Raw genomic sequence first — 26782 nt, forward strand, 5'->3', positions numbered from 1 at the left:
GCAGTAACAAAGTGACAAGACAAGGGATAATGGACTACATGTCTAGTCCACTTCATGTTGCTATAACAAAATATGTGAGACAGGGTAATTTATGAAGAAAGGAGGGTTATTTAGCTCACAATTCTAGAGATTCAAGAGCATGGCACCAGCATCTGCTGGACTTTCTTGGGTGGCATCACTATGGTGGGAGCAAATGCAGAAGAGACCGCATGCCAAGACAGAAGTACAAAACTGGAAGGAGCCAGGCTTGCTCAAGAACTGCTCCACTCCTGGAGACCAGTGTTAATCCTTCTGAGGACAGTGCTCTGGGACCATTTACCTTCTACTAGGCTCTACCTCTTAAGGGTTCCACCATCTCCACACTGCCACGCTGGAAACCAGACTCCCAGCACGTGAACTTTAGGGGGCAAACTGCATCCAAACCATGACATTGCCAGTGACAAAGACTTAATTGCATGTCTTCAATACCCGAGGTTAATAGCTGTAGCTCAAAGCATTAAATTTCCAGGAGCTGCTGAAAGAAGTTGTCCTTGAAGCTGGGAAGTTCATTCCCACCTTTGAATCTTTTATTCTAACGCATTTCTCAAATTTTGCTCTGCACTAACAGGACCTGCAAGGACCTTGCTTTTTAGGAGTTTATAATCTAAGCCAGGTGTCAACAGATATTTTCTATAAAGGGCAAGATGCTATTCCAGGGACATATGGTCTCTCACTGTTGTGGCTATACCATGTTGCCATTGTACCACAAAAGCAGTCACAGACAAATAGTAAGCTAATGGGTAGGGGTGTGTTCCAATAAGCAGTATTTACAAAAACAAGAGGTGGGCCAAATTTGGCCCCTAGGCTGCAGCTTGCTGACCCCTAATCTGAACCACCCAGCCTTGCAACTATATTAACTTCCTTCCCAGTTAGTTCCACTGAGCAATGTGTGAAACCAGAGTTCAGGATAGAATCCATTTCCCCTTTGGCACTTTCTACAAACATGTGAGAGGACATGCTTTGTGCAATCACTTCTCCCTGGAAAAATGTTCTTCTACCAACTCAGATGAAACAGACCAGGAGAGAGAGGAGGATGCCTGCTTTTGTAGAGAGTGTACACAGAAAGAAACTGTACTCCCACAGAGCAGGCATGACCCCCACCCCACAAATGCAAGCATGTCCAGAAATTTTTGTTTTTCTTCCAGTTCCACTAGTCCTATTTTTTTACACCCATTGCCCCTAAACTGTAGGGAAATGACCACAGCTCACACTCACCGGTTTACCTGACTTGAGGTTAGAGTAAAATTGGGGATGGGGCAGGATGTAGCTGTTCAGACTCCGTCTACACAGTGTACTGCTGCAATGTCCAGCAGGCCAGCCACTACAACCCTGCAGCTCCAGTGGATTGCTGAAGGCCCTCCATAGTCCCACCCCCAACAGGACTGCCAGGAACTCCACAATGCCTGAGCCCACAAGGCAGGGGCAACCCAGAATTCTCCCATACCCTCACATGTGTGGACAGACACATTTCCCTCTTCTCTCCTCCAACTGTGTTTCTCTGAGACATTTGTACGGACTCCCCAAATTCCTCCCTCTGTTTTTCCCTTTGCAAACATCCTAGGGTCCCTGAGATTTTGGACATTTGAGCCACAAAAGCAGGAAGACTCAGGGGCTATTCCTGGGTTCAGCCTTATCCACTTCCTTTCACTGGGATAGTGGGTACACAGCCAATGCTTGTATCAAAGGCAGGAAGGGAAAATGAGCACTTCAAAATGCTATCCCCGTCTCACCAACTCCACTGGCTGTGGGCATGCTAGACCCTAACCCTACTTGTATTTCAAAGGGAGGCTTGCCTGTGAACTAAGTATGACCTAGTGTCAACATAATTCATCTCTCAGTGAGGCTATGGGGACTTCCTAGACTCCTAGAATGATGGTAGTTCTGGCAAATTCCTCCAGGACAGCCCTGTCCAATAGATTGATTGTCAAGGAACTGATCTAGAGCTGCACAGTCCAGTCCCATAGCTGCTAGTCACAGGGGGCTAACAAGTGCTTGAAATGTAGCCAGCGTGAAAGAGAAACTGAGTTTTATGCATTAAATAACTCATGCTGCCAGTGGCTACCATATTTGAGAGTTCAGTTCAAGGTTGTCCAAATACTTTAGAAGGCCACATCCGTGACAGCTGGGACCACACCTTCCTGTCCACTGCTCTTTCTTCAATGTCTCCAAATCTGTCTGGCATAGGGGAGGGACACGAATTAAACTCCTAGAAGGAAGGGATACACAGAGGACAATATTGTAATCGGCTTTAGACAGTGAAGCAAACAGTAAGATTTCAGGGACTACATATAAAGCAACCAGAGAAGCCAAAGTACCTGAATATCAATAAGGATGATGAAAAGGAGTTAAGTTTATTACAAAGGAGTTAAATTCAAGGTAGTCCTCATGGATTCATGACATACACACCCAGAGTGCAGTGGGTAAGGAAGCAAAATCGAGGGGAATCCTAGGGTTGATAACATCCTGAAATTTAGCTGAATGAGTAGGCAAGAAGGAAAATGCGGCCAAGTTCAGGAAATGCCTGTAGCATGAGCCTTCAGTCTGGTAGATGCCCACACAGCAATTCTTGGGCTCCTGCATGGAAAGAAGACTTTTTCCTTTTCCTTTCTCCTTAGAAAAAAAGGACATTTAAAGAGAAAAATATATTTACCCTGATTTTATATTTCACAATGTATACATAGTACCCCATAATATGTATATTACATAGTCCCCATACATACGTGCAATATTAGTTGTTAACTTTTTTAAAAATTATTTTTAAAAAAAGGACAAAAGAAGGAAAGGGAAGAGGGAGGGAAAGTACAGGTTGGGGGGAGGGGGAAGGAAGGCCAGCCCTTGGTTGTCCAGGGCAGCAGAGGAAGGAGGAGTAAACGGGGGGAGCTCCACGGTGACACTGAATGAGGCCCCAGCAGAGAGCCCTACCAGTTCCAAGCTGCACCATGCTGGAGGCGGTTGCCATGCATCCTGTAACTACGGCCTTTCCAAAGGCACAGTGTTCTGACCAAACGCAATGAGGCAGATGGTTGATTTCCACTCAAAACAGAACACAGTACACCCCTTCTGAATAACCTGGCAAGATTTTCACAGATCTGTATTAACAGCAACCACCAAAGAGACTGATGTCCACCCAGGTTAACTCTTAGCAGATAACCCCAGCAAGGCTTGCACATTGTCTTTTCATATGTGAGAGTCCCAGTACGCCCGCAACCTCAGTAGACAGGGGCGAGGAGGTGCTCAACATCTTTTGCAAGTTACATGCAGCAGAGCAAACAGCTTTCTGCCACTGGAATTCAGACGACATCTGCCAAGTAATGTTTGACTGAACTGCTTGGCTTTGGGCCAAATATTTGGCAGCTAGAATGTCAGGCCTCAGGTTTGTGACGAGTGCTTGCTTGGAAGAAGACCTCAATAACTTCAGGTCAATTACAGGACTTGGAGTCTCCACCTCGGTCACACATTCAATTAAAGTTGAGGACATTCACTGATGAGTTAAGAATAGAGGGGAGATTTGGGACTTGAACTGCGGTCACATGGGTTTTCATTTTACCCTAGAGATATGCATTTGATGGGCTTCTCTGTATATATGACATACTTCATAACCCAATATAAAAAGGAATAAAGGATGCATCCTGTTATCACAGTCTCCAGATTCTAGTTTGTGGGGCTCATTCAGTCAATGACACTCACCTTTTCTGTGTGCCAGGCACTGTGCTGGAACTGAGGGTTAGACAGAGAGATAGTTTATATCTTTGGCTCCCTGGTAAACAAATCATTATGAGACGGCCTAATATTTATTTCCATAGTAATGAAGAAAGACTTAGCTCAAAGGAAACAGCACACTTTCATGTGCTGGTTTAGTAGGGGGGACACAGCAAAGCCAAGCCAAATAGGGAGGGCCACATGTGGTCAGAGACATTCTCCAGGAGGTGACGGGTAAGGGGGACCATAACTGATTCTAAGAGTCCTTCAGAAAGATAATGAGAGGACTTCCCAAAGAGAGGTGCAGTCGTGTCCAAAGCCAGAGAGGTGTGACAGAGCATGCCGGGTGTAGACACAGGGTCTGGAGAGGATGGAGACATGAGACATCCTCCTGGCCCAGCCAGAAGTGCACCTCCAGGTTAGTTCCACATCCAAGGTGCTCACCAGCCTCCTAGACCTGCCTTGGGCTTACACAGGTTCTGCATTTTTTTTGTCTGATTTCTTGTGGGTGTCCCCCACTGGGTTACATGCCTCTGGATCACAGTCTGCTGGATCTTTCCATTACTTGTGTGAATGGAGGGGAGGTTAGAAAGGCAGATTGTTCAAAAGACCCCTCCATGCCAGGTTAAGGAAGTTGGATCTTTTTCTTGGGGAAATTCACAGCTCATATGAATTACTTTTCCAAGTAAGAGCTCTAATTTGTTGACTTGAGAGGTGGGTTTGAGGCATGTGAAGATTGTGACTGGGAAATATAGAGCCTCAACACTGATTTGAGGAACTAAGTAGGCCACAAAAAAGCCCTTTGTTCTAGGGTGGGAGTGTGGCACAGTGGTTAAAGCAGTGCTTTGGATGCCTGCATCCCATATCAGGGTGTTCAAGTCCTGGCTCCGCTCCTGACTCCAGCTTCCTGCTGATGTGCAGTCTGGGAAAGCAGCAAACATTGGCTCAAGTACTTGCATCCCTGCCATCCATGTGGGAGACTCAGAGGGAGTTTCTGGCTTAGCCTGGCCCAGCCCTGGCTGTTGAGGTCATTTGGGGAGTGAAACAAGGAATGAGAGAAATATCTCTCTTTCTTTCTTCTCTCTCTCTCTCTCTCTTTCTGCCTCTCTCAAATAGAAGAGAAAATAAATTAATTATTTTTTAGGAACCAAAACATCTCCTAACTAAGTTAAACCTGCTGTCACTTCTCCCCTTAGTGTGAAGTATTTGTATCTTTAATCTTTTACCCATCTCCCTTCAATGGCTGAAGTCAGCATTCAGGAGAAAGTTGAAACGGGGGCAGGTAAGATGGAAACAGATGGCTGAGCCTGGGGGAGGTGGACTTTGAACAACCAGAGGGCCGCATGAGGCAACCAAGTGTCTGCAGGGAAAGAGGAGCAGTGAGGGATAGAAAGCTTCAGAGAGAGAATTGGTGGAAAAATGACTTTGCCTACATTGCAGTTTTGCCATGGGCCCTGGCAGATGCCGGCAGGCCTCCAAGAACCCCCTTCTGTATTGCCTAAAGTAAACTGCTGGTGTTGAGCCTCAATACCAGGACTGTTTGGGATTCTAGAAGCCCTAGACTCTCCCAATTCCCTCTGCAGACTCTGAGCTTCCAACCGCAGCTTTTCTAGGTCAGCCAGGGTTCTCTCGCCCCAGGAAGACTGACAGGTGCGAAAGAGAGAAAGGAAGGCTGGACGGAAGGCATGCGTGTGCCACACTCTCTCACTTTTTCCTTTTTTATCATGAGTGCACCATTGGCCCCCAACTGCAGGCATCAGAAATTAGTTGCCCAGGAAACTCAAAGGCCTAATGAGCCCCCAGGACATCCAAAAGATGCTGAAGTGTTCTCAAAGAGGCTTTCTTGTGACCACAAAATAATCTCCCACAGTCAAGGTCACTGGTTCGCAGTCAGGAGTGATATTGCCCCCCCCCCCACTGCCCTGGGGACATTTGGGTCTGCCTGGAAGTATTTTTAGCTGTCTCAACTGGGAGGTAGAGAAGGAGTGCCACTGGTACCTAGAGGCAGAGCTCAAGGGGTTTGCCCTGCATCCTACAACACACGGGACGGCCTCTCCAAAGAATAACCCAACCCTGAGTGTCAATCATGCTGAGACTGGGAAAACTCAGCCTACCAGAATCCAAAATTCAACTCTTAATTGTTGCTTCCCAAAGAAAAATGGCACAAGGTAGTTGCCTTGACATCTGGAAAGTCCTAAAGCACAGATGTGGAAAGGCCCGTGTCCTCACAGCTGCTCACCCTCTGCATGTCTCACACTATATTCATGCCAAAGACCGAGGAGGACATCACACGACTGTGGTGCTGGAATGGCAAACACCAGTAGGTCCCGTTTCCTGCTCTGGGGCAGTGACTTGGGTCAGATAAACCCAGTGGCCACTGCCCTGAAGCATGAGCAGAATCAGGAGGTCTTAATGATGGCTCAGAGTTAATGAGCACTTGCTGATCCAGGTGCGCTCTCACAAGCTTGGCCACCTCCCTGTGTGTGGTAGAAACACACTCTCCGGCATTGACAATGAAGGCCTTCTGCATGCTCTCAGAAATCCTGGAGAAGCTGTCCAGTTCCCGCAAGCCCCTCATCGTTGAGGATGAAGCATGGAGAAGCACACTCCCCGTGACCAGTGTTATCTACTGGCCAACTTAACACCACCAGACCAAATTCCAAATGGCTTTTAAGCATTCACAAGAGCCAGTGACTGTCTCCTAAGGAGGCCATGGGTCTAGCTTTACAAAATCACAGTTCTGGAAGCAGAGGACTGCAGGCTGCTGTGTGCCCTTTTTAATATTCCAAACAAGGGCTTCAGAAGTAAAATGCCACTGTGAACTGAATGGATGCAGCACTGTTACAGGAAAGCCAGTTGCTGACAAGACTTCAAAGTCACTTAGGCCACCTGAGGAACACCATGCTCAGCTGTGGAAGGAACCACGTATGGAACATGCGGTTCTATTATACAGCAAGTAATTGAATATATAATGCAGGGCCACCTCCCTCCAACGGGTCGCACACTGAAAGACTGGATAATTTTTAGTGGTATGAAGATTGTACACCCTATCAGAACTCTTTGTAAGATAACCAAGTGTTGAAAATGCCACTGTTTCTTACAAAATGTCCACTTGTACTTAAGCAGATTGTGCTGAATATAAGGATGCCCGAGTTCCCTATTAACTATCAGTGTGTTACAGAGGCTGTGTCATGGGTTTCTTCTGGCATTTCTAGGGAAAGCAGGTCAATGAACATTTGTTGAATTTCCATTTCAGTGGCTGGCACTGAGCCAGGCACATGATACACTGCACTGCATGAATCCTGATGTATTGTTGACAAAGAGCAGAGGTTAAATAACTTGCTTAATGAAGGCACACAGCCAGGAAACTGCAGAGGCTGAATTGGAACCCAAGCCCCTGTAACTCCTAATCCCATGTTTTTTATTTCTACATTATGAAAAAAGGCTGCTTTCACCTGGGTCCAGAGCCTTGCTGTTCTCCCTGCACCTTACTGTAGTGACTGTAACCATCGTGCATTTATTAACTTAGCATACACTCATCAAGTGTCTTACCGAGCACTACAGAGCAGGTTGCAGCCCAGAGGGACCTTGGCATTCCCTTCCATGGAAGGGAGCAGCAGAAGGACAGACGATATGTAAATAAATAAACATGAAACTTGGGTTATCAGTAAGTTCCATGTAGAAAATAAGCCCATGTAGTAGTGGAGGGAGTCGAGGGAGGAGCAGGGTTGCAATCTCGTGTAAGTCACAGAAGACCTGGAAGAGAAAACATGGAGTTGAAATGTGAATGATGAAAGGAGAGGTGTCATGAGCTAGAGAAAGAATATTGTAGCCTATGGGAACAGTAAGGACAAAAGCCATGCAGCAAGAATGATGTCAAGGATTTGAATAGAAGCAGAGAGAAAGCCCATGCAACTGGAGTTTGAGACCTACAGCAGCTCAAGTTGGGATAACATGTCATGGTAGAATCCTGGTGTCCAAGTATATGGATTAATTCTAAATTAGGAACTAGATTTAAGAGTGGGGTCAGCTACACTGCAACATTTAGGAAACATCACAGTGCTGAAAAGCATCATAGTAGAGAATTTCCCAGAAGCCAGTGGCTTCCCAAATCAGGATGCAGCCACCTCCAGAGCTGTAGCTATCCTGTGGCCCTCTGTGAGTTCCGTGTGGCCACAGTGCCAGTTGTGGCCACTGTGACAACTGTGATAATGATGCCTTGCCCACTCTCAGAAGCACCCTTCACGGACTGATTAGACACTCTAGCATCAAAAGTACATCATACCTCCCACAATAAGAGTCTGTAAATACATCAGAATAACCTCTCTTAAAAACTGTGACTACCCCAGGAATACAACAAATTTAACATCTGTAAATGAAATATGATTCACAGGCCAGAAAAGCAACCAAAAAGTACAGCCTCAGATGCCAGCAACACAATACTGGATGTAACCCAATGGTTATAGGTTATCAGGGGAAAAACCTTACATACGAATGTGCTTTTGGAAGGCATTAGTCTAGTGAGTTCATATTGACAGAGGGCCTGATGTCAGGCAATAACTTGGTTGCAAATAGTTTGAGTTGGTTTGACAATGAGAGTCCACATCAGAATCAAGAACCAGACACTCTGAATCCAGTTCTGTCACCATCACTAATTCTGTGATCTTGGACAAGTCACTGAAACTCTCTGTTCTTCATATTTTAAGCACATCAAGAACAGTATGGCTTTGCCTCCCTTACAAGAACAGTGCAAAGAATAAAGAGCATTCCTTCCCAAGTGAACATGATAAGCGCAAGAAACATAGGCATCCATGCATATTATTGTTTTTGGTAAAATTGAAATCTGAATCAATGTCAGGGTATGATGCATTCAAAGGAAAGCATCAATGAATAATAGCACTGGTGGTATGCAAATATGCTAAACTAATGAAAGTGGTACCCAAAGACAATGTTTGGGAAAGAATGCAACAAAAGGCACAATACCAAGGGCTACTCAGTGATAAGGAGGTACGCATAGTCAACGTGGAAAGCTGAAGTGGGGTTACCTGTATGGCTGAGTCATGTGAAGTTACGGTTTGCCAAGCTATTATTTCTTCCAGTCCCTTCCAGCTGGGAAGCGGGCCCCAGATGGATGCAGGCACCTTGACTCATCAAATAGCCAGGTGCTTTCTCACTCCTCTTCTCCACTGGACTCTTTTACAACCAAGCCCATGGAAACAACTAAGCCAAATCAAGCAGTATGAAATCATGTGCCTTGTTCTCCTCAAGGCAGGATGGGACCACAGAATTATGCTGCTGCTCATTATGAAAAGACCGGATTATATTTTGCCCATTGTGTCTGCCTGCCAGCCAGCCTGAAAGTCATTGTGGGCAGCTAATCCAATTACTCATCCATTCATGGATCCAGAAAATCATTAGACTCTACTCTGTTTCAGGTACTATGTTTTGTTCTGGGGGTTCAGTAATGAGTAAAATGATGAAGCTTCTGCCTCTTTGGGAGCGAACAACCTGGTAAAGGTGTCAGACATCAGACACAAAATCACACATATAATCATAAGCTCTAATGAGTATTTCATCAAGACATACAGAATGCCATGAGAAAAAGAAAATGATAGGGGCATCAAGGAAAAGCTCCCTAGGGAAGGAACTTCTAAGCCAAGCTGCGTAGAATAGAGGTAGGAATTTGTCAAAGATGTGGAAGGCTATGCCAAGGCCCTGAGACAGGAAGGAGGGGAACTCCTGCTAGGAACTGAGAGGAGAACAGCAGGGTGGAAGTGTAATGTGCAGGGGAGAACTAAAGTTCAGAGGCAGACAATGGCCAGGTTGTGCAGGTTCTTTTAAGACCATGAAGGATTTGAATTTTCTCCTACATTCAGTAGGAAACCTATGAAAAATTCATGCATGAGTTAAGTTGGTGGTTGTGGTGATGGTAGTGATAGGATGCATGTACATATGTACGTGTGTGTGTGTGTGTGTGTGTGTGTGTGACATGAATTGGGTGATTTTATGTGTATTTTAGCATCAATCCAAGGATTACCAGAAGCATATCTTTTAGTGTTCAACAAGTCTCAGATCCTGCATGTTAGGAGCTGGCAAAGCTGACTTCTGGGACCAGTTTGCCCTAACATACCGGGTACATGGACTAGAGCTTAACTCCTAGCTGGGAAATGAAGTCATTGAACTTAGATTAGACCTGTGGTGATCTTGGTTGGAGCATCATGGCCGTCATCCTTTGGAAATTTTATCTTTGACGTTCAAGATGTATTTTACCTTGTCCTCCCACTTGGTGAACATCACTAGCCATTAGTGGAATGGGCCAAGGATGACTTGAATGTGTCCCACAAGGATAGGATACTCCCACAATAAAGCATGGCTTTCTGTCCACATCACTCTGCAGTGTCCCAGCAAACACTCACAGAGGTAAAAAACCTAGTTATAATATCTGCGTCTAACCCCATTTTACATTTAAATACACCATATTTTTGCATGTTTTTAATAAGCCTCAAATTTTTCTATGAATGAAAACACCATGGAAATTGAAATAGGTGGTATTTTGTCTGTTTTTCAGCTTTCCCAGGGGTCGTTCACAATTCTGGAAAGTCAGCTCACCAATGCAAACTTGCTCATTGTATTTCAGCCTTATGTCCAACTTAAACTCTTCATGTAGTTGTAGGCATCTCATTACTGTATAAAGCCTTCTAGAATAATTACCCCTAAGCATTTGTATATTGAAACATTTAGTTTTTGTCATAAATCATGTTTCTTTTATTACCCTTTATAGTAACATTAAGATCTAGTGATTTTTCTGTGATTAGTATACGGGTAAATTAAACCATCTATAAATTTGATTTCAGAAGAGTAGAGGTGGCAGTGAAAGTGTTTATTATAAAAAGAGGTGTTGGGTCTGATGGGTTGAGAACAAGTGCTTCCAAATGCAACAGTTTGGGAATCTATCTACTTACTATCTTAGGACAGTATCTCAGTAACTTTAATATGAGAATTCCATGTAGAAATCCTGTTTTGTTAAATGATATACAGAGTTATCAAGGTTAACATCACCAATGAGAAGTTGCCTGAACATCATTTACTCCCTGGTAGGATAGGATGAGGAAGGAATTTCATCTTTGTGATTATCTTCCCCCAAAATCCCTAATACTGGTCTAATCATAGAAGAAAAATCCATCACACAAACTGAAATTGAGTGACATCCCACAAAATAGCTAACTAGTACTCAACTGGTACTAAAACTATCAAGACAAGAAAAAGCAAAGGGAGACTAAGAGGCTGTCACAGCCAGAGGATAGGGGACAATAAAATATGACATTGCATCCTGGATAGGATACTGGAAGAGGAAAGGGATGTTAGAAGAAAACTGATAGAATTTGTTCTGAGTCTAGAATTTAGTTAATAGTGATTTTTTTTTTTACACTCGTGAGTCATTTTATTTACAGATTGTCAATGTTTAGGTGTTTGACCCTGTGGAAATCTTTTTTTTAACTTTTATTTAGTAGATATAAATTTCCAAAGTACAGTTTATGGATTACAATGGCTTTTTCCACCCCATAACTTCCCTCTCACCCGCAACCCTCCCATCTCCCACTCCCTCTCCCTTTCCATTCACATCAAGATTCATTTTCAATTCTCTTTATATACAAAAGATCAATTTAGTATATATTAAGTAAAGATTTCATCAGTTTGCTCCCACACAGAACACAAAGTGCAACATACTGTTTGAGCACTAGTCATATCATTAATTCACACTTAACTACACATTAAGGACAGAGATCCTACATGAGGAGTAAGTGCACAGTGACTCCTGTTTTTGACTTAACAAACTGACACTCTTGTTTAAGGTGTCAGCAATCTCCCCGGGCTCTAGTCTTGAGTTGCCAAAGCCATGGAAGCCCCCTGAGCTTGCCGACTTTGACCTTATTTCAACAAGGCCATAGTCAAAGTGGAAGTTCTCTCCTCCCTTCAGAGAAAGGTACCTCCTTCTTTGATGGCCTGTTCATTCCACTGGGATCTCACTCGCAGAGATCTTTCACTTAGGTTTTTTGTTGTTGTTGTTGTTGTTTGCCAGAGTGTCTTGGCTTTCCATGCCTAAAATACTCTCATGGGCTCTTCAGCCAGATCCGAATGCCTTAAGGGCTGATTCTGAGGCCAGAGTGCTGTTTAGGACATCTGCCATTCTATGAGTCTGCTGTGTATCCCACTTCCCGTGTTGGATCGTTCTCTCCCTTTTTTATTCTATCAGTTAGTATTAGCAGACACTAGTCTTGTTTATGTGATCCCTTTGACTCTTAGACCTATCATTATGATCTATTGTGACCTGAAACTGATCACTTGGACTAGTGAGATGGCATTGGTACATGCAACCTTGATGAGATTGAATTAGAATCCCCTGGTACATTTCTAACTCCACCACTTTGGCAAGTCAGCTTGAGCATGTCCCAAATTGTGCATCCCTACCCTCTCTTATTACTACTATTATATTTAACAGAGATCACTTTTCAGTTAACTTTAAACACCTAAGAATAATTGTGTGTTAATTACATAGCTCAACCAATAATATTAAGTAGAACAAAAAAAATACTAAAAGGGATAAAGTATTGAATTGTACATCAACAGTGATGACAAGGGCTGATCAAGTCATTGTTTCTCATAGTGTCCATTTCACTTCACCAGGTTTCCTTTTTGATGCTCGGTTAGTTGTCACCGATCAGGGAGAACATATGATATTTGTCCCTTTGGGACTGGCTTAATTCAATCAGCATGATGTTTTCCAGATTCCTCCATTTTGTTGCAAATGACCAGATTTCATTTTTTTTACTGCTGCATAGTATTCTATAGAGTACATATCCCATAATTTCTTTATCCAGTCCACTGTTGATGGGCATTTAGGTTGATTCCAGGTCTTAGCTATTGTGAATTGAGCTGTAATAAACATTAAGGTGCAGATAGCTTGTTTGTTTGCCAATTTAGTTTCCTTTGGGTAAATTCCAAGGAGTGGGATGGCTGGGTTGAATGGTAGGGTTATATTCAGGTTTCTGAGGAATCTCCAGACTGACTTCCATAGTGGCTTTACCAGTTTGCATTCCCACCAACAGTGGGTTAGTGTCCCTTTTTCCCCACATCCTTGCCAGCATCTGTTGTTGGTAGATTTCTGAATGTGAGCCATTCTCACCAGGGTGAGGTGAAACCTCATTGTGGTTTTGATTTGCATTTCCCTGATTGCTAGTGATCCTGAACATTTTTTCATGTGCCTGTTGGCCATTTGGATTTCCTCTTTTGAAAAATGTCTATTGAGGTCCTTGGCCCATCTCTTATGTGGGTTGTTTGTTTTGATGTTGTGGAATTTCTTGATCTCTTTGTAGATTCTGGTTATCAACCCTTTATCTGTTGCATAGTTTCAAATATATTTTCCCATTCTGTTGGTTGCCTCTTCACTTTCCTGTTTCTTTTGCAGTACAGAAACTTCTCAGTTTGATGCAATCCCAAAAGTTAATTTTGGCTTTGACTGCCTGTGCTTCTGGGGTATTTTCCAAGAAGTCATTGCCAGTACCTATATCTTGCAGGGTTTTTCTAATGCTCTCTAATAACTTGATGGTGTCAGTTTGTAGATTTAGGTCTTTAATCCATGCTGAGTGGATTTTTGTGTAAGGTGTAAGGTAGGGGTCTTGCTTCATGATTCTGCACGTGGGAATCCAATTTTCCCAGCACCATTTATTGAACAGACTGTTCTTACTCCAGGGATTGGTTGTGGATCCTTGATCAAATATAAGTTGGCTGTAGATGTTTGGATTCATTTCTGGTGTTTCTATTCTGTTCCAATGGTCTATCCATCTGTTTCTGTACCAGTACCATGCTGTTTTGATTACAACTGCCCTGTAGTATGCCCTGAAATCTGGTATTGTGATGCCTCCGGCTTTGTTTTTGTTGTACAAGATTGCTTTAGCTATTTGAGGTCTCCTGTGTCTCCATATGAATTTCAACATCATTTTTTGAAGATCTGAAAAGAATGTCTTCAGTATTCTGATTGGTATCGCATTGAATCTATAAATTGCTTTTGGGAGAATGGACATTTTGATGATATTGATTCTTCCAATCCATGAGCATGGAAGATTTTTCCATTTTTTGATATCCTCTTCTATTTCTTTCTTTATTTTGTAATTCTCATCGTAGAGATCTTTAACGTCCTTGGTTAAGTTTATTCCAAGGTATTTGATTGTTTTTGTGGCTATTGTGAATGGGATTGATCTTAGATGTTCTTTCTCAGCTGTGGCATTGCCTGTGTATACAAAGGCGGTTGATTTTTCTGTATTGATTTTATATCCTGCTACTTTGCCAAACTCTTCTATGAGTTCCAATAGTCTCTTAGTAGAGTTCTTTGGATCCCCTAAATAAAGAATCATATCATCTGCAAAGAGGGATAGTTTGACTTCTTACTTCCCAATTTGTATCCCTTTAATTTTTTTTTTCTTGCCTAATAGCTCTGGTTAAAACTTCCAGAACTATATTGAATAGCAGTGGTGAGAGTGGGCATCCCTGTCTGGTACCAGATCTCAGTGGAAATGCTTCCAACTTTTCCTCATTCAATATAGGATGCTGGCCGAGGGTTTTTCATAAATTGCTTTGATTGTATTGAGGAATGTTCCTTCCATACCCAATTTGCTTAGGGTTTTAACCATGAAAGGATGTTGTATTTTATCAAATGCTTCCTCTGCATCTATTGAGATAACCATATGGTTTTTCTTCTGCTGTCTGTTAATGTGGTGCATCACATTGATTGATTTGCAAACATTGAACCATCCCTGCATACCAGGGATAAATCCCACTTGGTCTGGGTGAATGATCTTTCTGATGTGTTGTTGCATTCTATTGGCCAGTATTTTATTGAGGATTTTTGCATCTATGTTCATCAGGGATATTGGTCTGTAATTCTCTTTCTCTGCTTATCTTTCTCCAGCTTAGGAATTAAGGTGATGGTGGCTTCATAGAAAGAATTTGGGAGGATTCCCTCTTTTTTGATTGTTCTGAATAGTTTGAGAAAAATTGGAGTTAGTTCTTCTTTAAATGTCTGGTAGAATTCAGCAGTGAATCCATCTGGTCCTGGGCTTTTCTTTGTTGGGAGGGCCTTTATTACTGTTTCAATTTCTGACTCAGTTATAGGTCTGTTTAAGTTTTCTATGTCTTCCTGGTTCAATTTAGGTAGGTTGCATGTGTCCAGGAATCTATCCATTTCTAATATATTTCCCTGTTTGCTGGCATACAATTCCTTGTAGTAATTTCTGATGATTCTTTTTATTTCTGTGGTGTCTGTTGTTACGTTTCCTTTTTCATCTCTGATTTTATTGATTTGAGTCTTTTCTTTTCTTTTTTTAGTTAGTTGGGCCAATGGGTGTCAATTTTGTTTATTTTTTCAAAAACCCAGCTCCTCGTTTGGCTGAATTTTTGTAATTTTTTATTCAATCCTATTGATTTCTTCTATGATTTTAATTATTTCTCTTCTCCTACTAGATTTGGGTCTGGTTTGCTGCAGTTTTTCTAGATCCTTGAGATGCATTGAAAGCTCATCTATTTGGTGCTTTTCCAATTTCTTGATGTAGGCACCTATGGCTATAAACTTTCCTCTTAACACTACTTTTGCTGTATCCCATAAGTTTTGATATGTTGTGCTGTTGTCCTCATTTACTTCCAGAAAGTTTTTGATTTCTCTTTTGATTTCTTCTATGACCCAGTGTTCATTCAGGAGCATGTTGTTCAATCTCCATGTGTTTGCATATGCTCTAGGGATTCCTGAGTTGCTAATTTCCAATTTCATTCCACTATGGTCTGAGAAGCTGCATCATATGACTCTAATTCTTTTGAATTTGTTGAGAATTGCTTTATGGCCTACTATGTGGTCAATCCTAGAGAATTGTGATGCTTGAATAGTGAACTATACATGTAAATCTCTTGCTTAAGGCAAATCAGCAGTTATAGAATCCTCCATCATTAATGGAGACTGGGTAATGGGTATCCAGGGATTCTCTGTACTAATTTCCAAACATTTTATAAATCTAAAATTAATCAAGATTTTTAAAAGTCTTTTTTAAAAACATGGAAAGACATTAGGGACCCCACATTTTCATATAACTCAAGGAATTTTTCTAAAGATATAAACTAGCCATTACATGAGAAAGACACAATTAAATCAGAAAAAAAAAAAAACACATTGGATCCCTGACCCACTCTAGGGCAAAAATATAAAGAAGGCAAAGACAACAGGAACTACCCCCAGCTAACATAAAAGATCATGTCCTTTGTGAATGTGTAAATTCCAGGAGATTAGAAATGGGGGAAATGGAGTGGGCAGGTCAATTGGACGAATTGGGACCAAGCTTTGAAGGAGCAGAGAGATACTGAAGACAACACAGGAAATCTGATTGACAGATGCAAAAAGAGGTTAATAAGCAAGCTATTCTTGGGAAAAGTTTGTGTCAGGTAGTAATGATATGTGAGAGTAATAAGAGCAGGTACTTAAATAGCACTGTCTATATATCAAGCCTGCCCTACATGTTTTATAAATGCTAACTCATTTCATACCCATAATAATCCTGTGAGGTAGGATTGGATTCTTGCCTCTATTTTTGCTAGGTAAAGAAACTGAGGCACAGAGAATATTACCTGGGTATTAGGTTGAATCTATGAAATGTCATTTTTGTAGGTCAAAAATGGTCCATCCTCAAGAAATCCATATGGTTCATATTAGACCCAATCAGTAATTTGCCTAAGATGAAAGTTACTGAAAAGCAGAGCCAGACTTTGAACCCCAGCAACTGGCTCAGATGCCTGGGATGTGAGCCTTCGGCATTGACTGAATGCTCCAAATATGCCAGGCAATGTACAAAAGCTTTGCACACATCACCCCATCATTCATCCTCTCAATAGAACTCTTGAAGCACCCAACTGGTGGCTCAAGAAATATAGGCCCAGGGAACTTAACCTGCCAAAAGCCACACAGTCAACAAGTAGCTAAGCTGGGATTGGAACCCATGCTGCCTGGCTCCAGAGCTGGGGTCCTCTGTTCTCTGTCTCCTGTGAGTTTGCAGACATGGTGGAACTTGGACTGAGACAATCCTTGACTTTGGAGAGAATGAACTTTTCCTATTAAACCTCTGAGCAGTTGCTTAAGGCTTTCAGTTGGGCGGGATACCCACGGAGGAGACATATTTTCTGGCCAGTTCAGAATGACTGATATCATTCTCAACCAGAATAAAAAATTATCTCATGATCTCTTCAAAATCAAGCAAGGAAATGAAAGCCAATAGAGTAAAAGGGAAAAAAGAGAGAGAATGTGAAGTTTGAAAAATGGGGTACAGAAGGTACTTAGTGTTCCCATCTTGGAGATATTTGGCACTAAGGATTTTATGTGCAATTGAGTAGCTTCTCTCTACTCTCAAATGATTTTCTAGCCATTCAATAGAAGTTTTCTACTTGGATCTGCTTTATTTAGTAGTTAGGGGTCATGTCATAATATCAGTATACTTAATTTGCATAGATTCTCTCAGATAAAGAGGAAAAAATAACTGAATGTTACTCTTCAGCAAATCTACTTTTAAAATATCACTGAATAAAGTGATCCAAAATTTTACAAGTCTAACTACCAGATGAATCTGAATTAGCAAAAAAATCTGAATTACAGAATTTTTAAAAATACAACTCTACTATTTTTACATGTGTATAATATCTTAAATTAGTCTAGCATCTAGTGCCTAGCAAGAATATTCTCCACAAACACAGAGCCCCAGAATCTAAAGTAACTCCAATCCTGAGCACCAGGATGCACACAGAGATAGAAACATCCTTAAATTTATCTCTTTAAATCTCAAAACATGGCAAATTAATTCCCTTGAACCATTGCTCATGGATCAATATTCTGGCTCAATTCAATGGAAATATAACTCAGACTGGGTTGTGGGGAGGAAGAAGGAGAGGAAGGGGGAGGAGAAAAGAGAGAATCAATTTATCAATTAAATGAAGAGAGCACTGCAATGAAGATATTGGCACTGTTTTGCCCACTTGGCCTTATATTAACATTGATGTTATTATTCTGTGGGAGCAAATCCACATCGTGGATTTTGAAGCCCGTAAACATGATTGCGAACAACTTGATTGGTCTCAGATGCTAACACACAGACTTCCACCAGATAATAAAACCAAATCCCCTAGCTTGATATTCCTAAATTCAACAGTGCTAATTTCTATTATAACCTGGGACCAGTTGGAGCAGCACATATCCATGGCAACCGTTGATATAACCAGTTCCTTCAATCACTTAGTAACATGAAATAATAGACTATTCTTCACAACACACAGAAAACAATATTCTGCTTTGTTCATTGCTTATATAAGCCTTAACGTCTTCTCAATAGAGGTCCCACTGCAAATCCAATCCTACTATGCTAAAGGAAACTGTCAAAGTAGTGCGACTGGTCAGAGTAGCTACAAATAGCAGTGCCTAAGCAAACAGCTTGTTCTTGAGCCTGTCTCTACTGTCTAGTTGATGGAGAGGTCTCCATCGCCACAGTCAAAAACAGACACAGAGTAAACAAGAACCCCCCCCCCAAATAAAAAAGAATAAACAAGACCCAAACAGGGCTTTTCTGAGTCCTTGAGCCTGTGGGACGAATCACCTTGTCCAAAACACTATAAACAATCCTTCCTACCCTAAAACTGTTTATCCCTCTGGCAGACAGTATCAGTTTACTCTTTTCAAAAGGTACTATTTGACAATAAGTAAAATAGAAACTGGGCCTTTTAGTTTGTTTTGTTATATTTTTGGTGATATAATTTATTATATATATATTAGATATAATTTATTATATATATCCATTTATATTGAATGTATTACCTACATAGATATGGTCCAAAAGTGTTCATGTTGGCCGAAATCATTATGATCACCTTAACCTCAAAAGTCTTCATGACATGCAAAGAGACTTACTAATGGTCATTGCCATTTGAGAGCCACTGTTCCTGAGAAAAAAATGGAACACAATAAAAGTCTAAATGCAGATATCCGGGGCCGGCGCCGCGGCTCACTAGGCTAATCCTCCGCCTAGCGGCGCCGGCACACCGGGTTCTAGTCCCGGTCGGGGCGCCGGATTCTGTCCCGGTTGCCCCTCTTCCAGGCCAGCTCTCTGCTGTGGCCAGGGAGTGCAGTGGAGGATGGCCCAAGTGCTTGGGCCCTGCACCCCATGGGAGACCAGGAAAAGCACCTGGCTCCTGGCTCCTGCCATCGGATCAGCGCGGTGCGCCGGCTGCAGCGCGCCGGCCACGGCGGCCATTGGAGGGTGAACCAACGGCAAAGGAAGACCTTTCTCTCTGTCTCTCTCTCTCTCTCACTGTCCACTCTGCCTGTCAAAAATAAATAAATAAATAAATAAATGCAGATATCCGGACATTCAAACCATCTTGCTATTAAATAACTCTCAAATCCATCAGCACGAGAAATAGCACAATATGGTAGTTAGGATGGTAGAATCTGGGGCCAGCCTTGTGGCTTAGCTGGTTAAGCCACTGCCTGCAATGCTGACATCCCATATGTGCATTGGTTTGAGTCCTGGCTGCTCCACTTTCGATCCAGCTCCCTGCTATTGGCCTGGGGAAAGCATCAGAAGATGGCCTAAGTGCTTGGGCCCCTGTCACCCTTGTGGGAGACCTGGAGGAAGCTCCTGGCTGCTGGCTTTGGCCTGGCTCGGCCCTGGGAAGATTTTTTTTAATAAATCTTAAAAAAAAAAAAAGTATGCTCATGCATACATTGAATGTGTGAACTGACTATAACCAAATCCCTGTGTAAGAAGCAACTCTAATTAAGATGATGTAAAGTCAATATCTGGTAGACTGAGAGTGATAATTGTTCACTCGAGCCATGATAGGACATGCTAACTTGTACAGACACAAAGCAGATGGCAAGTTTTTCTCTATAACTTGTCTTTTTTTTTTTTCAAAAAAATGTTTATTTTAATTGAAAGAGTTACAGAGGGAGGGAGAAACAGAGACAGAATTCTTTTTTTTTTTTTAAACTTGGAGCTCTTAAGATTTATTTTATTTGTTTGAAAGGCAGAGTTATTTAGAGAGAGAGGGAGAGATAGACAGAGAGAGATCTTTCATCTGTGGTTCACTCCTCAAATGCCAGCAATCGCTGGGGCTGGACCAGTCCAAAGCCAAGAGCCAGGAGATTCATCCATGTCTTCCACATCGGTTCAGGGGCCAAAAGACTTGGGACATCTTCCATTGTTTTCCAGGCACATTAGCAGGGAGCTGGATTGGAAGTGGGGCAGTCGGGGCTTGAACTGGTGCCTATATGGGATGCCAGCAGTAGTGGCAGCTTAACCTGCTATGCCACAAAACTGGCTTCCTGAGGTTGCTTCTTGATATGCTATTAGCTAACTTAGCAGTCAAGCTAGACTTGACCCTGTAACTTTTTCTAAGTTCTCCTCTCTCTCCCTCATTCACCTCTCTTCTTTCTCTCCTGTATATGTATTTTGTGTGTGCATGTATGTCTTTGTGTGATCACTGAGAATGCAGCACAGAGCCAGAGCACTAACCACCCACTTTTACTACATAGTTACACAGGAAGCAGGTATTTAACTCAGAGTTTAGATGCTCACATCCCACATGAAAGTGCCTGAGCTCAATTCCTGGCTCTGGCTCCTGATTCCAGCTTCCTACAAATGTGGGCCCTGGGAGGCAGTGGTGATGGGTCAAGTAATTTGTTCCTGACACTCACAAGGGAGACCTGGATTACATTCCTAGCTCCTGGCTCTAGGCTTTGGCCCTGGCCCAGTCCCAGCTGTTGCAGGCATTTGGGGAGTAGAACAGATGACAGAAGTATGTGCACACTCTCTCTCCCCTCTTCTCAATAAATAAATAATCTTTCATAAATAGTAACCCATAATGTGGAGAAAGGAAGGCAACATTCTTTTGTAGGCTCCCCAAGTTTTCACCCACCATTATCCAATCAGAGCCCAGCTAATGGTTTTTGTTTCACAATTAGGCAAGGAGTAAAAGTGGAAAAAGCCTGCTTTGCTTCCTTTCTTTGGATGACCCAGAAACTAGCCAGTTTTTATACTGCTTGTGGTTTAGTTTTAGAATTTTCCCACAGGTCTATTCAGACCAACTTGGCCAAGGAAATGCTGCTCACACAACATTGTCCAGAGTAGAGCTGCATGAAGAATTAGCTTATTAAAAATGTGAGGATAATATCTTTTTAAAATTATTTTTATTTATTTGAATCACAGAATGACAGGAAGGGAAGGGGGAGGGAAGGAAAGAGAGAAAGAAAGAAAGAAAGAAAGAGAGGAGAGAAGAGAGAGAGATCTCCAACTGCTGGTTCACTCCCTAAATATCAGTAATAATCAGGGCTAGACCAGGCCAAAGTCAGAAGCCAGGAACTCCATCTGGGTTTCTCAAGTGGGCAGCAGGAACCCAAGTACTTGGACTATCGTGCACTGCCTGCCAGACTCATTAGCAGAAGGCTCAGACGCAGAGGTGGGACTCCATCCCAAGCACTCCAGTATGGGGTGTAGGTGTCCCAGGCAGTGACTTAACCCACTGTGCCACAACAGCAACCCTAACCATATCTTAACAAATAAATGCAGGTCAGCTTTCACCAGTCATCAGTTTGTACTTTGGAGTGTTTGTACAATGGCAAAGTAAAGCCATCTTATTTTCAAACATTGCAATAAAGATTATCAACTGAATCAATCTTTGGGGAGTGTGTGTTCGCAGGCCTAAAAACAAAAATACAAATTTTTCTGTAAACTATCCATTTCATTTTAAAGAAATAAAAAAGGAACACCTTCTTATCTTCATAAAGCAGGGAGATGAGACATTAAATATATCCTTTCCCATCATATACTTTACAATGGATACACACAGCAAAACTGTCTAGAAAAATTCTAAACCAACTGGTGGCTACAGCCTGGGCTTGGGTTTGCTGCCTTGGGAACGCTTACAGTACTTCAGCAGTGGAGAGATTTTGCCTGTACCCAAGCTTCTTGTTCCCTGCCACAGCAGGTTGTGCTAAGCAGCAATCACCGAGGAGTAGAGCCACAGTGAGAAAAACTGGCTTTGTGCTCTGAGATCATCAATAAGAACCTGTTCCTTTCCCCAAACCTCATATTGTGAGGCTTTCATCTATCCATAAAAGTCGATTTTGTTCAAATCAGATTAGAAATCACCTTCCCTCGGCAGATGGCTGTTTGGCCAATAAAAGCAGGGGAGCTGGGCGTGCGGGTGGGGTTCTGGAAAGCCTGCATGTGCCCTGGCACTCGTTTTCATTACTCCCTCCATTTCTTTATTTTGGCTGGATATTAAAAAAAAATCTGAGAGTCACTGCTGCAAGCCGCAGAGGATCCAAATCCAGCAGTCTTCAGTTCTCCCACTGGGTACAGGGCCTTCCTCCCTGCATTGCAGACCTCCTGGGGGGGAAACAGAAGTCAAGAGCGGGTTTGGGTGGTATTCAAGAACCCATCAGGCAGGAGTTGGAATGGATGAAAGAATTAGTCAGTTTCCTCCATAACCCAATCATGGGAGACAATGTTGTGTGATTACCGCCTTGGAGTCTGGTTTGACCCTCTGAGGTTTTTCCAAAGCCCTAGAGGAGGCCCCCGCCAACTCCTTCGTGCTCTGCCCACTTCCAGCATTCTCCCCAGCATTGCTTCAGCCAGGGACCTTCTCATGTTCACAGTACTCGGCAGGCACCTCCCACCTCTGGGCCTCTGCTCCAGCAGTGCTTGGAGCACCTTCCAAGAGAACCTCTTGGCCAACCCCCTCATAGAAGCTTGGACACTTGGTTTGATCTTGCTTCTTGATGTCACCTTGCACCCACCGCACACACACTCCTGATCCCTCTTGACCTACTCTGCATTCTGTGTTCTCCCACAGCGCGCACCACCTCCTGATGCTCCCCTTCATTTACTTGTTATGCCGTTGTCTGTGTCCTGCCCATCTGCTACCTCCACTGGCCCTTACCACCATCCTTCCACAGTGGAGACAGTGGAAGGGGAGGAATCTTTGATGTTTTGTTCACTGGTGTATCCCAAGCATTTAACAACAGTGCCCGGCCCATATTAGAAGCTCAGTGAATACTTGTTGGATGAACAGTGAGGGAAACGAGCATGGTTCATCATCATTTATATGATTTCTATCATCATTGTTATACCAGGCTTAGCGATAAGGAACCTGAGACTCAGATGCCACCATGAGCTTACCCAGTAACACTCAGATGACAAGACAGAAGATCTGGTCTCATACTGACCCATTCAATATTAGTGCCTTACATCTAATGACTTTGAGAAATGATTTAATGAGGCACATCAGTGTGGATCAGCTACCAAAACAGGAAATGTAAGACAACGTGACCATTTTAAATACTCAAACCATGATGAAAAGCAAAATGCCTTTTTCCACCCTTCCCTCCTTCTATGCCCCCATTCCACTTCTCCATTTGGTTGGCATCTGAGTTTATTGTTTTAACAGACAAATCTGTCAAGATGAAAATGTTTATTTATTTGATTTTAACTGACATGTGCCAGGGTTGCTCTCAGAAAGAAAAATGTTTGTTGATCCACTGTACAAGGATGTACTGTCACCCATTTTATAATAACAGTGTGTAATTTATTATAATAACTGTATAATTCAGCATACAGTTGGATTCATAGTCACAACACAATAGCAAGTTCTAGGCACTGAAATAGGAGCCTGCCAACAGTGAGATGGGTGCTAAGTAGAACATGGCCTGTATATAATCTGGATTCTTTGCTGTTTGTGGAGCATCAGTTGGAGGGCAAAAGGTCAACGATTAAATAGTAAACAAAGAAGGGCAGGCAGGGAGGCCTGGGAGGGCACCAAGAGGGAAGTATGCCCAGGAGATGGGAGTTAGGAGGGTGAGCTGTGAGTTTACCTGTGCCTCTTGCATCGCCACTTTCCAGGGAATTTGTAAATAGTGAAAGGAGGAATTTGTGTTGGTTTGTATACAAATTCCTAAACATTAGGGCCCCAATTGATTGTTTCTGTGGATGTCACAGAACCCCTTGGGCATCATCCAATGGGACTCAACAGGAGCCTTGGATCATTGCTCTGGCTGATACACACTTGCGTCCCCTGATGTGCATCTTCAGAGAGATGTGCTCTCTGGCTCATTGGACTGATTTTTCCAGGCACAGACAGCCTATATGTGAGGTTGCTGCTTTCTTTTTATGAGACACGCCTTCCTAAACAGGACCCTGACTTTTCTCTCATTAAATACCCTAAAAAAAAAAAAACAGAAATACCTGAAGCTGTATGGGTTTTTGAAAAATCATGCAATCCCGTTTTAAACAAAAACAACGAGCATATTCCCCACAGGTAGCATGGAGACTAAGGTGATGTGGATCCACAGGGGAAGAAACCCTCCACAATCAAGGCAATGAGAATGAGACTGAGCTCCCCTGCACCTGCTGTGGAAGGGAAACTGTCTCTGCCCCTATAGCTCAAGAGGTTGAATTGTTGCCACTGGAGGAGAAGTCATGGGAATATCACATTCGGGAGTTAGAATGGAGCAGATCATTTATTTGACTTTTTCTCTGTGTTTGTTCTTTCTGGTTTGAAAAGAAAGCAGTTTATCTAATCCCATTTTGTTTAGGTAAATCTCAAAAGGGAAGTATAATGATGGTGATGGATAGTTCCTCAGTATAATTGTGCGTGAAATTGTTTTTATTTCCCTCCTTCCAACCCTTGACCCTGAGTGCTCTTCCCTCTCAGCAGCCCCCCCTCCCCCCGCCCCGAACACCAGGGTTCCCGGCACTGAGGATCTGGGCCTCCTCTGACGAAACTACTGCTCTGGACAGCTGATTGTCTTGTAGGTGCTAATGACGCAACTAGACAGTACTGTTGATTACAAGAAAACTAAACCACCCAAACTAGTGGTTAAAGAAAGGTTGGCTGTAAGCCTGTAAGAGGATACCACAGAGGCATCCAAAGACAGGAAACAAGCATGACGAGAGCCAACTGGTAACGACACCGAAAGTGGTTTTGGAAAGTCAGAATCTGAAGCCATGACTACTCTCATCTGCTTTTCCCTCTTCTCTGCAGAGTCACTCAATCAGTCATCTGTTTCATTCTTCCTTGCTCTCCCTCTCATTTGCTGCCTCCCCATCTCACTCTGTCCAATGACTTGCTCTACTTTTACATGACCAACGTGGTCAGGCTTTATACAAGCTTTCAATTAAAAGTCTGCCATCATCTAACTAAAGTCTCTGTACTTTGGTTTAATTTCTAAAGACAGAGTCTGATGAGTCACTGGTCATGCAATGCACTCACTCCTCCCTGGGTAAGGGTCAGATCTGCTGCAACCAGCTGTGGCCTGAAGTGAGGTGGGGGAGGAGTGAAGAAATGAGGAAATGGCTTTATCAACCTGAAGAACCCAGGCTGCCTCTTCCAGCTGTGAGCAGGGCAAGGGGAGTTGAATGTGAGAATCAGATATCTACTGATCTGATAATGCTGTAGGACAAGCCCTCAGAACTCTGTGGCTTAAAGCCAGAAGCATTCATTGAACAATTCTGCGAATTGCCTGGATGGCTCTTCAGGTCTGGAAAAGACTCAGTTCAAAACAACAGAAGCTACTGGGTACAGAAGCCTCCTGTGTTCCATTCTCTGGCAGGCAAGCTTAGACGTGTCTGACGTGGTGATGGCCAAGGTCATCCTTGCTAATACCCCATTGATCAAGCAACCAATATGGCCGAATTCAGAATCAAGGGACAATGAAATGGATCCCACCAGTTTCATGAAAGAAACTGTAAAATCGCATGGCAAAGGAACTTGGATACAAAGAGGAGAGAGAAATTAGGGATGTTCATCCAATCAGTTGGCCACATCATGGCAACAACTCACTGGCATGTCCAACAGGCTAGTATACAATATTTCCTCCCTCAGTAATATCTATATAAATTCTTTCTGATACAAATTCCTGATGCAGAATAATAAACTACCAATATTACAGCATTGCAGCTTTCTCAAATAACAGCAAATAAATGAAAATATTATCTCTATGTAAATGTAGATATATGGAAAGCAGGAATGTAGGAGTAAAACCAAGATAACAGAGGGAGTTCTCTCCCTCTTCGTCCCAAAACACCCCATAATATACAAACAACATTCTGAGGCTTATGACATCCTGCTTTCTAAATCACTGGATTAAAAAATGAAATCTGACCAACTTCATCATGCTTTCTGAATAGTTCAAAGCAGGAAGCAAGCAAACAGCAGGCAGACCTCAAGTCAAGGTAGTTCCCAAGAGTCAGAGGCTGTGTTGCCCACTTTTCTCCTAAGGTATGGCTGAGTTCCATGTCTTGCAATGCTGGTGGCTACTTGTTTGTTTGCTTTTTGGCTGGTGCAGAAAGAATAGGATTTCTACAAGTAGCCTACAGTTAGCTCATGGGATACATGATCCAGTTTGGGAATTTTTTTGGTCTCTATGGAATCATGGAGTAACCGAATATCAGGAATAGATGGAGTTTAGACGTCATCTACTCCAGGATTTCCCAACCTTTAATTGGTCACATACCTCATTCTGTGTTTTGTTACATATGTTCTTCTCTCTTTTTTTTTTCTTTCAATTTTTTGCCAGGCAGAGTTAGACAGTGAGAGAGAGAGAGAGTTATAGACAGTGAGAGAGACAGAGAGAAAGGTCTTCCTTCCATTGGTTCACTCCCTTAATGGCTGCTATGGCCAGTGCTGTGCCAATCTGAAGCCAGGAGCCGGGTACTTCCTCCTGGTCTCCCATGCAGGTGCAGGGACCCAAGCACTTGGGCCATCCTCCACTGCACTCCCGGGCCACAGCAGAGAGCTGGACTGGAAGAGGGGCAACCGGGACTAGTACCCAGCGCCCCAACCGGGACTAGAACCCAGGGTGCCAGCACCGCAGGCAGAGGATTAGCCAAGTGAGCCATGGCGCCGGCCTGTTCTACTCTTTAATATTGTAAAACTGGCTCTTTTTTAAACAGCTTTTTTTTTTTAA

At 42.8% G+C, this 26782-nt stretch overlaps 1 protein-coding gene across 30 annotated transcripts in view; it reads left to right on the plus strand.

Moving 5' to 3' along the window:
- The window catches only part of TRPM3 (transient receptor potential cation channel subfamily M member 3), a 1000643-nt gene that overhangs the window by 938784 nt on the left and 35077 nt on the right, over positions 1-26782 (plus strand). The window lies entirely within an intron of this gene.

Source organism: Oryctolagus cuniculus, chromosome 1 (genome assembly GCF_051225735.1).
Source record: "Oryctolagus cuniculus isolate XC-2025 breed Fujian yellow rabbit chromosome 1, ASM5122573v1, whole genome shotgun sequence".
NCBI lineage: Eukaryota > Metazoa > Chordata > Mammalia > Lagomorpha > Leporidae > Oryctolagus > Oryctolagus cuniculus.